We start from the raw sequence: 12,009 nt of genomic DNA, 5'->3' as shown, positions 1-12,009 counted from the left end.
GAAAGGAAAAATACATTTTTTACTCACTTAGTCATTGCTGAAGGCTTCCCCTCTGGCTACATAACATTATTGACACAGTTTTGTTGCTCTGTATTAATTGAACAGCTATGTATTCCTCTGCCTTTTCATTTCAGTATTCTCCAAAGATCACCATCATTTTCTAGTCCTTAAGTGGAAATGAGTTCAGTGGTTAAGTAGACTACTGTGCCTAAGACTGATCCATTTCTGCACCATTCCTTATTCAGACTACCTTTTTATTGGTAAAGCTAACTAAATTCCTGCTCTACAATCAACTTACCAAGATCTTTAATAAAAATGTTTATCTTGTTCACTGTATCTTAATAAGGAAAACTTACTGAATAATAATATTTGAAATTGTCTATGGACTTTCCCTGAACTTATTTTTGAAATGATAAATATCATATCAAATAAATTTTTGACATTTTTGTTCCTGGAAGTCATTCTATAAATTATATGATGTAATGTGGTATGATGAGTAATAGTACTTGTGGAGAAAAGCTCTGCTTCTGGAATTTCGACAAGTGAGCTGAGATTTATGTGACTGTTATGTGACTACTCAATCATTTGAAAGGTACATATAACCTTAATGGGCAAGCCTCCCCCCGCCCCAACATTTGCACAGCTACTATATATCTCTTTAAATATTAATACAGAAACAAAAATACTATTTACAACCCCCTAAAGAATATCCTGCTCCTTAAAACTCTTTACTATGTTTTCCCCATTTTATTTTATTATTTTTTTTAATTTTTTTTTCAACGTTTTTATTTATTTTTGGGACAGAGAGAGACAAAGCATGAACGGGGGAGGGGCAGAGAGAGAGCGAGACACAAAATCGGAAACAGGCTCCAGGCTCTGAGCCATCAGCCCAGAGCCCGACGCGGGGCTCGAAACCACGGACCGCGAGATCGTGACCTGGCTGAAGTCGGACGCTTAACCGACTGCGCCACCCAGGCGCCCCGTTTTTCCCATTTTAATAAAAGATCATTTAATAGTTTTTACCCCTTAATATTTTAGTAATTTACTTTTAAAGAATGATTTCAAAAGGATATCCACACACTGTATATCCACGTAATGAATCCACCTTATCCTCCAATTCACCAAGCAATTCAGAGAACATAGCGCCAAAACAAAGAATCTCTTGGCCTTGCCCATCCTCACCCTTCCTCCTCCATGTTTTCTAGACCTGATTCAGAGGAAGAGGTAAGTCTCAAAAGTTGCTTCTTGAGTTGCAGCAGGATTTATTCTAGGGTCCCAGAGGCAGTTATTACAGTGGGTTTAGCTTAGCGGAGTCTACATGGTTCTAATCCTAACTGCCACTTTTTAGCTGCATTAAGAGCTGGTCTCGAGGAAGATACTTAACCTCTCTGTAACTTGGTTGCCTCATCTGTAAAACGGGGATAATACACATCTACCTTACAGAGAAAGGAGCCAATTCTTACAAAACGTCTATAATAGTAGCTGTCGCACAGTAAGTTTGGAGTATTAGCTACTGTTATTATCATGGAGCTCAGCCCGCGGTTACGAGAATCAGTTTGTTGGGCTTTACAAACGTGGCCAACACGCAGTGAACACGGAAGACACTGGAGAGAGAGGGAGGACCGGCTTTCTAATTCTGACTGCCTCCTATTCAAAGAAAACCTCGGCGGCAGTAAAGAAATACCATAGATCCTAGAAACGCCGCCTGCACAATAGACTGAAAAGTTGTAAGAGGTACAGCGGAACCGGGCAAAACCCCACCAGGAACCCGACCTCCGAGTTAGCAAGAGCGGGGTGTGGAAGCGGGCCTTTCCCAGTGAGGGGCGGAAATGGTCTGGACACGCTGTGGTGGGAAGAGCTGCCCGTCCTGGGAGGCGTACCGTGGGGACCAATCGCTCTCGGGATCCGCCTTCAGGGGGCGGGAGAATCGGGACGTCCACCCACCTTGGGCCCGCCTCTGCGCTGTAGGCTACACGGCCTTTAAATTTCCGCTTGGGTCAGCGAGCGGCGGTCGGCTAGAGAAGGGTGAGCGCGGGAAAACAGCAACAACGGGGAGGGGGAAAAGGGATAGAAACGGGAAAGAGGGGAGATGTGACAGTCGGAGATGAGAAATAGGAAGCAATGGGGGGGGGGCGGAGAGAAAAAGAGAGTGGGAGCACGGGAGGGGCCAGAGAAATGGGGAAGAGGAAGGAGGGAGGTGGGGGGAGAGGCGCGGTGAGCAGACTTAGGGACAAGGAAAGGAGAATGCGGGGCGGACACCGGGTAAGGGGAAGAGTAAGATAGCCCCCCGCCGGCCCCCCCACCCCCAGTATGAGATGCCTTAGGGGTTCACCCCGAATGGGGCAGTAAAGCAAAGCCTGGAGGTGTGTTGAAAGACAGCTGTTGTCTGGGCCCCTCTATCACCAAGTTAGCCACTCCTTTTGTATTAGTTGGCACGCAAATTAATTTGAGTGCAGAGATGATGTCTGGCCCTTTAAGAGGTGACTGATACAGGGAGTTATCCTTAGCCCCTCTGTGTGGGCTTGTCAGTCTTCTCAAAGGACTGGGCTTACACAACCAGATCAGCAGATTTATCCTCTGAGTTACTATGAGATCACCTTCACATCCTCCAGTTTTGAGAAAGGCATCTCTCTTCTTACCTCTGCCTTTACAGGATACCTGGCACTTTGACTCCTGTGACGCGTTCTCTGACATAAACTCCCTGAAGACAGTTTGTACTGAATTATTTGCCACCTTTCTGATAAAACTTTCATTGACTTTCATTTAAACTGTTTTCTCTAGTAGTACCTCCCTCCATCCCACCTCCACCTAAGAAACCTATCCTTGATCTGTAGACTTATATAGAGTGGTAAAGCAGGAATGGGGCTTTTGAGATAATCTAGCAAGGACCCCTAATTTTTAGGTAAAACGAATAAAAACCCTTGAGACTCAAAAAGTGAGTGAAAGTGACAGTATTGAGACCTTAGTAAGTACCAGGTACTGTGCATATCTTCTATATATTCTTCAAAAACATAGGGTGTAGGTACTTTCATCCTCTTTATATAAATAAAAAAACAGGCTAAGAGTGATTAACCTGCTAATGTGTGATAGAGCTGGGATTTCATCCCAAGGAATCTGACTTTAAAACTCAATTAACTAATTGAGTAAAAAGAAATCCTAGATAGTGCTAGGACTGTGATTCCAATTCAGGCTGAATGCTTTTTTTTTTTTTTTTTTTCCTTAATCACACTACAGTTTCCATTTTTTAAGTCTAAAGCTCTTTATATGTTTTGCAAGTTCAGTTATCTATACTGTATATGAATAGCATGTAAGTCTACTTCACTATCTTGAGCTCATTCCCTTATTTTGGTTCTATTAAAAAACACTCCCGTCTTAAGAGAAATTTATATTTTGGGTTCCCTGTTAAGTTAGGGAATGCTGACTTTACAGTTCTGACTGTGGCAGTAGATTTTGCCATGGCTTCTCTGGAATTGGCAATTAGGCAGGGGTTGGAAGAAGTTGAGAAATAAAGCTGGAAATCATCGGAATGACAATTGCTGGCACTTCAGGGCTTACTCTATTGCCTTCCCCTAAACTCGAGGCCTCCAGGTTTTAGGAGTGGCTTAGGCAAGCTCTAAACCTATAAATGATCATCTTAGACTCTCTGTACTAACTTCTGCTTACTGATACCATGAAACTGGAGTTGGTTATCTTCCTATTACCATTTTTCCTGCATGTGCAACCCTTGACCCTGTGAGCAGTGCCATAATTTCTGGCATCTCATAAAATTATGCAGTAATCTCAAATCTTTAGCACTTAGAATTTGTCTTTTTCACACTAGTCATTGCCTTTTTATAATTTGTCACTTTTTTCCCCAAAGATTTTATTTTCAATCTCTATACCCAGCATGGAGCTCAGACCTACAACTTCGAGATCAAGTGTCACGTGCGTTACTGACTGAGCCAGCCATACATCCCAATGTATCATCTTTTCTGTTTATAGTTAATCTCTCCAAGAGCAACCCTCAGTCATGAAGCAGTCCTCTAATACCATGTTTTTAATCCCTAGAAATTGGCATGATATATGTATTTTATATACTAAATACATATGTAGTTGTTTTGAATTATATAATACCTGAATTAATGCTTACTATAAAAAAATTAAAATGAGAAGTATATAGAGTAAATGAGACAATCCTCTTTTATTTTTTTTTCAAAAAAATTTTTTTTTACATTTATTTATTTGAGAGACAGAGAGAGACAGTGTGAACAGGGGAGGGTCAGAGAGAGAGGGAGACACAGAATCTGAAGCAGGCTCCAGGCTCTGAGCTGTCAGCACAGAGCCCATGTGGGGCTCGAACCCATGAACCATGAGATCATGACCTGAGCTGAAGTCAGATGCTTAACCAACTGAGCCACCCAGGTGCCCCAAGAAAATCTTATTTTATCCTATACTTGTAATTCCATTCATTTTCCTGTAATAATCACTGATAATAATTTGGTATTTTCTGTGTCATCTACATATTTACATAAGTATGTACACACACACACACACAGTTTTTTAAAATATAAATGAGATGTTGTATCAGCTAGGATCTCAGTCAGGAAACAGAAACCACACGTTAAACAGGGAAAATTTAATATAAAGAATTATTAACTAGTAATGGGATTAACTACTAAGGGGTAAAAAGAACTCTAAAACAATACAGTAGCAGATATAGGGAGCAGCCACGGCTTCTAAGGTTGAGGCAATGTGTTCAAGGAAGGAACGAATTTGGAAGAGGCCCCTTTCCTCCAAGACTAATAATTGGACTTTACAGAAGAGTGTATGACAGATATCACTGGATGATGAAGTTTGATGAATTGCTGCGCATTGAGACTGGAGTGCAGGAAACTGTGGGCTGGACTGCTGAGTTGGAGTGCTGACAAACTCTCCAGAAAACCACTGACATTCCAGGAAACTGCTCACAAGGATGCTGGCAGAATTAAATGCGAAGTCACAAGAATTCTGTTGAAACTCACTGGGAAGCTACCTGATTGTCGTGCTGTTGAAACTTGATGGTAGGCAAGCATCACTGGGCATTCTTCTAATACAAAGGAAAAAACAAAAACAAGGAAAGCATCCAGGAACCAGGAAGAGAATCCCCCTTCTTCCTGCAATGTCCCTCTAGCACCCCCTAGTGATACAGCTTAAAACCATCAGCTGGCAAAGGAAAAATGAAATTATCTAGTATCACAAAACAGGGCAATAAAGGATAGATTTGGAGTCGAGGGACAATAACTGATGACTGGCACAGATATGATACTAACTTTTTTCACTTCTTAGAGAATTTTCCATGTTGATACATAGAGATCTTTTTTTAATGATTGCATAATTCCATTCGTCTTCATTTCACTGGTGGACATTAGCCTATTTACAGTTTTTCACTGCTAAGCAGTGAATATCCTTATGCATATCACTTTGTATGTATGGCAACTATATCTTTAGGTTTGATATCTATAAGTGAAATTGCTGGATCACAGGATATACATATTTTAAACTTTGGTAGGTATGATGCAAATTGATATTCTTGTGTGTGATAATGCTGGTTTAGTCAAATTTTCACCAAAATGGATGTTATAAACCTTTTCCTTTTTTGCCATTCTGATGGGCAGGAAATGATACTGTTATTCTTTTTTTAATGTTTATTTACTTTTGAGAGAGAGAGCGCACACCCTTGAGCATGAACTGGGGAGGGGCAGAAAGAGAGGGAGACACAGAATTTGAAGCAGGCTGCAGGCTCTAACCTGTCAGTACAGAGCCCAATGCAGGGCCCAAACTCACGACCTGTGAGATCATGACCTGAGCCAAAGTTGGACACTCAACCAACTGAGCCACCCAGGCACCCCAATACTGTTATTTTTTAAATGTTTATTTCTTTATTTTGACAGCGTGCATGAGTGGGGGAGGGAGGGAGGAGAGAGAGAGAGAGAGAGAGAGAGAGAGAGAGAGAGAGAATCCCAAGCAGGTTCTGCATTGTCAGCACAGAGTCCAATGCAGGACTTAATCGCACAAACTGTGAGATCATGACCTGAGCTGAAATCAAGAGTTGGATGCTTAAATGACTAAGTCACCCAGGTGCCCTGATACTGTTATTTTAACTTGTATTTTCTTGATTCTTAATGAGACTGGGCATCTTTTCATATGTTTTTGACCATTTGTTTTTCTGTCATTCTGTGAACATTTTTTTTATTACAAAAATAATCCCTTTTAGTAATTCAGTATCAAACTATATAAAAGAAAAATGATAGTGGTTAACACATAATGAACACCAACTATGGGCTAGACACTGTTCTAAGGACTTTACTTATGTTAAGTACAGTCTCCCAGCCATTACCATCTGAGGTAACTACTGTTTACAGTTGGGTGTGCAGTCTTCTAGATTTTTCTTCTAGGCTAACACAGACATATATAGAATTTTATTCCTTGGGGCTTTTTGTTTTCTTTGGTTTCACAAAAATGGAAACCTCCATATATTGCTTTACAATCTCCTTTCCCCCCGCTTCATTATGTTTTAGACCTCTTTCTAAACCAATATATAAAAATCTACCTCACCCTTTTTAATGTCTTCATAATATTTCATTGTATGCTTACCATAATTTATCCATTCCCATACTAGTGAATGTTTACTTTGAATCAGTTATTTTGCTAAGATAATCAATGCTGCAATGAACATTCATATGCATACCTTTATACACTCATTACCCTAAACTTTTGATACTATTTCCTGAGAATAAGATGTTAGATTACAGCTTAATTAATCCTCAGATTTTCCTGTCTCTTGTGGTTCAACTCCTGGAGCTTGAAAACACATGTACTACAGTATATGTATATGCTGTGCATTGTACATACATATGTATAATTGTGATACAATTCAGGTTTCCTCTCAAATTACTTAGATGGTATATTTCTTAAAGCTTTAATAGTCTCTGTTAGGTATTCACTATCTTCCTGTCTTACATTATATCTCTGTAAGTCCTGATCCTTAGTGCAATCGTTTTTCTTTTCTAGTCTACTCTGTATCCAATTTCAAACCAATCTGAGCTATCTCCTTCAAATACTTAAGTTCTCAGAAAATCAGGGGTTCTTCCCTGTCTCTATCCCACTTAGGTTTATTGCCCTTTAGTATCTTAATGAACTTAAAATGATAATTAGATATCTCACCTATCCAACCAGCATTCCCAGAGCTCTGCTAATTAGAAAATTCTCTCATTTGCTTCTTTTATGATTATGTATACTCTGTCCCCTTTTTTTGTGCTAAGAATGTTCACATCCATCATTGTTTACAAGGAGAAATTCTGTTTTATGCCTTCTTGTTTTGTTTTTGCTTTATATTTGTATGTGTTTCACTTTTTTTGTTTGTTTTTTGGTCTTTTTGTCTTGCTCCTAAGGCTTTTTTGATAGGTCCTTCAGCATCTCCATTCAATTTTTTAAAAAATTGAGGTGAGGGGCGCCTGGGTGGCGCAGTCGGTTAAGCGTCCGACTTCAGCCAGGTCACGATCTCACGGTCCGTGGGTTCGAGCCCCGCGTCGGGCTCTGGGCTGATGGCTCAGAGCCTGGAGCCTGTTTCCGATTCTGTGTCTCCCTCTCTCTCTGCCCCTCCCCCGTTCATGCTCTGTCTCTCTCTGTCCCAAAAATAAATAAACGTTGAAAAAAAAATTGAGGTGAGAGGGGGCCTGGGTGGCTCAGTTGGTTGAGCCTCTGACTTCGGCTCAGGTCATGATCTCACAGTTCATGACTGCTGTCAGCACAGAGCCCACTTGGGATCTTCTGTTCCCCTCTCTTCTCCTCCCCTGCTCATGCTCTCTCAAAAATAAACAAAACATTAAAAAATAATTGAGATGAGATTCACATAACAAAATTAACCATTTTAAATATATAATTCAGTGATACTTAGAACATTCATGATGTTAAATCACCATCTCTATCAAGTTCCAAAACCTTTTCGTTATCCCCAAAGAAAACTCTGTACTCATAGTTGCTCCTCACTCTTCCCTATCCCAAGTCTCTAGCTACCACAGAATTACTTTCTGTCTTTATAGATTAACCTGTTCTGGATATTTCATGTAAGGAAAATCATATAATAAGTGGCATTTAGGGTTGGGTTTCTTCTAGTAACTAAGCCTAGTGTTTTTTTTTTTTTTTTAATGTTTGTTTATTTTTGAGAGAGAGTGAGAGTGGTGGAGGAGAAAGAAAGAATCTCAAGCAGGTTCTGTACTGTTAGCGTGGAGTCCAATGTGGGACCTGAACTCACAGACCATGAGATCATGACCCGAGCTGAAATCAAGAGTTGGATGCTTAACTGACTGAGCCACCTAGGCGCCCCAAGCCTAGTGTTTTTGAGGTTCCTCTACATTGTAGAATGTATCAGTACTTCATTCCTTTTTATGACCAAGTAAAATTCTACCATATATGTATATGTGTGTATGTATATAAAGGACATCTGGACTGATTCCACCTTTTGGCTGTTGTGAGTAATGCTAGTATGAAAAAATGTATGTACGTCTACTTGTTTGAACCACTGTTTTCACTTCTGGGTATATACATAAGAGTGGGATTGCTGGGTCATATGGTAAGTCTATGCTTAACTTTTTGAGGAACCCTCAGTGTTTTTTATAGCAGTTGCCCTATTTACATTTCTACCAGCAGCGCACAAGGGTTCTAATTTCTCCTGATCCTCGTCAACACTTATTTTCTATTTTAAAAATAGTCACACTAGTGGGCATAGAGTGGTATTTCATTGTGGTTTTCATTTGCATTTCCGTAATAATCAAAGATGCTGAGCATCTTTTCCTGTGCTTGCTGGCCATTGGTATAACGTCTTTGAAAAAATGTTTATTCAAGTTCTTGGCACATTTTTACTTTTGGTTGCTTATCTTTTTGTGGTTGAGTTGTAACAGTTCTTAATATATTCTGAACACTAGAGCCTTTATCAGATACGTGATTTGCAAATACTTTTCTCCTATCCTGCGGGTCATCTTTTAACATTTGTCTGTCTTTCTTTCTCTCTCTTTCTTTTATTTCTCTCTCTCTCTCTCTCTCTCTCTCTCTGTCTCTCTCTCTGTCTCTCTCTCTGTACTTCTATTTATTTTTGTAAAGAGGTGAATCATGCACTTTGTAATGAAATCCTGAAGGAGACCTAATGTCCCTATGGGATACAATGCCTCCAAGGTAGGTCTTTAAGGCATGAGATAGGCCCGATTCTTTAGATCTATTAGGGCCTATCTTTTCATTTTTCTGATAATGTCCTTAATTTTGATGAAGTCTAATTTATCTTTTTTTCTTGCTTGTGCTTTTGATGTCCTATCTAAGAATCCATTCAGAATCCAAAGTTGTGAAGATTTACCCATATGTTTTTTCCTAAGAGTTTTACATTTAGGTTGTTGATCCATTTTTAGTTAATTTTTGTATATTGTATGAGGTAGCAGTATGGATATCTAGTTTCCTAGCACCATTTATTGAAGAAACTATTCTTTCCTCATTGAATGGTCTTGGCATCCTTGTTGAAAATCAACTGGCCATAAATGTATGGGTTTATCTCTGGATTCTCAGTTACATTTCATTGGTCTTTTTGTCTGTCCTTATGCCAGTACCACACAGTTTTTAGATTACTGTAGCCATGTAGGAAGTTTTGAAATTGGGAGGGGAGTCCTCCAACTTTGTTCTTTGTTCTTGTGTCTCAGTATTGTTTTGGCTAATCAGGCTCCATGTTATTCTCTATGAATTTTAGAAGACTGACTTTCCTGTTTCTTAAAAAACAAAAACAAAAAACCCTTGTTTTGAGGGTATTGTCTCTTCCTCCTTCAGTTATCTTTCCAGCTGATACCAAAGTTTCCTACATCTTTCGTTTCACTGCCTTTCTCCTACCGTCTTACTACCTAAAGCCTGATGGTAGGTTGCTATTGCACTCTGGATCAAGAACGAGGCTGCAGACCTCCTCAACTTCTCTTCCACCCCTGCTGCTCTTAAAATGTATAATAAGGTTTCAGGTTCAGTTATTAAAAGATTATTTCATCTATTCTGTGTCAAAATGTGCATTTAAAAAATTTTTTTAATGTTTATTCTTGAGAGAGAGAGCAAGCAGGGGAAGGGCAGAGAGAGGGAGTCACAGAATCTGAAGCAGGCTCCAAGCTCTCAGCTGTCGGCACAGAGCCCAACGTGGGGCTCGAACTCACAAAACTGTGAGATCAGGACCTGAGCTGAAGTCAGACATTTAACCAACTGAGCCAGCCAGGCACCCCAAGATGTGCATTCCTTATCATATAAATAGTTCCTCATGGGGCACCTGGGTGGCGCAGTCGGTTAAGCGTCCGACTTCAGCCAGGTCGCGATCTCGCGGTCCGTGAGTTCGAGCCCCGCGTCAGGCTCTGGGCTGATGGCTCAGAGCCTGGAGCCTGTTTCCGATTCTGTGTCTCCCTCTCTCTCTGCCCCTCCCCCATTCATGCTCTGTCTCTCTCTGTCCCCAAAATAAATAAAAAACGTTGAAAAAAAAAAAAAAGAAAAGAAATAGTTCCTCAAATTTTGCCTTTGAGCCTCCCCAGATTGATTACTGAAAAGAAAAATTATCTGTCTTCTCCTAATCAATTTGGACATGAGATTCCTGAGTGGTACTTGTTTCAGTTATCATTCCCAACTATGTTACTCTTGCTTCAATGAAAATGCACTTAAAATAGGAGAATTCAGAATTAGAGGGGGTCTTAGGAATATAATGCAGACTCCTACTTAAATGTGACCAAATGAACACATTTATTTAACTCTGCTGCTTATCCAAAGTCCTCTAAAAAGACAGTAAGCTCAAAATGCATAAGTTTTTGGTGAACAGATGACAGCAACCACATTTTGGAAGCCGTAAAGCAGGAAGAAGTGTGGGACCTGACTTTGCAGAGTAGAAACTCACTAAGCTGTTAGTAGGGAAGCCAGAGCAAGCCAATTCTCAGAACCCACAGGACAGCTTAGGCATTAGAGGTACTAGGTACCTCTGAAAGGAGGAGTATGAGTGAGAAAAAAAAATGAGGGGTAGCTGAGGACAGGGATACTGTACTGAAAATGGGAATTATGTGGAAGTCAGCATTAGATGGTGAGACATATCAGTCTCCTCTTCATCTCAGCTCTGAGAGTGCTGGCAGCCAGGCTTACTCCATTCCTGCCTCCGTCCACAGGTGATTGGATGATTTTCTCACTGGGGAAATTTGGTAGGCCCAGAAGGGCAAAATCCTGCAATCCTAATAAGATCATCCTACACTGACCAACCCAACCTCCTATCCTGCCTCACCCCTGCTATTGGTCTTCCTCTCTTAAATAGCCAAGGCTTACCCTCAGGCAATCAAGGAAAGCCTGCAGCATGCAAGAGACCAAAATGAACAAAAAAGAACTCAGAGAAACTAGAGGCAATGAAGTTGGTAGGAAAACTTGTTTAAGAAACCCTATTGTCTATCCTTGTAGATATCCTTGTCCCACAAAGGAAAGAACATATTCAAAAGGAACATTCAGAAGAAAAAAAGATGTTTGTAAAACTGAAAATAATATAGTAGCAGCGAAAAAGTCAACAAAAAGTAAGGAAAAAGCAAGGTGAGGAGACCCCTCAGAACTGAAACCGGCTAGGCTAACACAACTTACTGTTTACATTTATAAAACTTCTGTTTCAATCTTGTCACCAACAGAACTTTACTATTACAAGAAATTCTTTCACAGGGCAATAAAGATAGAAATAACTTTGTTCTGGGAATTTCCTTGCCCAGGAAGCCCATTTAAATGAACACCAAACGGGTTAGCTAACCTGTAGGATCAGGTGACAGTTTATCCCTCAAGACTCTGATCCCATCTCAAAATCCTTGCTGTGTCCTCTATCCCTAACTATTATCTTTGTTCAATCCTAATCAAGTAGTAGCGTTGAAAGACCCGCCTTAAACCAGTCTTCGGAACCTCACAAATATCTCAACTTTGCTCTTCCCCCTCTGAGAGGCTACTAGTAGACTGTCCAGTTAGTGCTCT

At 40.3% G+C, this 12,009-nt stretch overlaps 1 protein-coding gene and 1 long non-coding RNA gene across 4 annotated transcripts in view; one reads left to right on the top strand and one right to left on the bottom strand.

Annotated features, from left to right (window-relative positions):
- Nucleotides 1-1,302, bottom strand: part of SHF (Src homology 2 domain containing F) — an 85,862-nt gene extending 84,560 nt beyond the window's left edge. For both annotated transcript variants that reach the window (XM_047861244.1, XM_047861246.1), the window contains exon 1: nt 1,106-1,302. The gene's annotated coding sequence lies outside the window, so the exon portion shown is untranslated. The remainder of the gene's footprint in view (nt 1-1,105) is intronic.
- A 64-nt stretch (nt 1,303-1,366) lies between these two features.
- Nucleotides 1,367-12,009, top strand: part of LOC125167309 (uncharacterized) — a 62,094-nt gene continuing 51,451 nt past the window's right edge. For both annotated transcript variants that reach the window (XR_007152754.1, XR_007152753.1), the window contains exon 1: nt 1,367-1,492. This is a non-coding gene — a long non-coding RNA (uncharacterized LOC125167309). The remainder of the gene's footprint in view (nt 1,493-12,009) is intronic.

This window comes from Prionailurus viverrinus, chromosome B3 (genome assembly GCF_022837055.1).
Source record: "Prionailurus viverrinus isolate Anna chromosome B3, UM_Priviv_1.0, whole genome shotgun sequence".
NCBI classification, from domain to species: Eukaryota; Metazoa; Chordata; class Mammalia; order Carnivora; family Felidae; genus Prionailurus; species Prionailurus viverrinus.
This window is presented reverse-complemented; position numbering and strand designations above follow the sequence as displayed.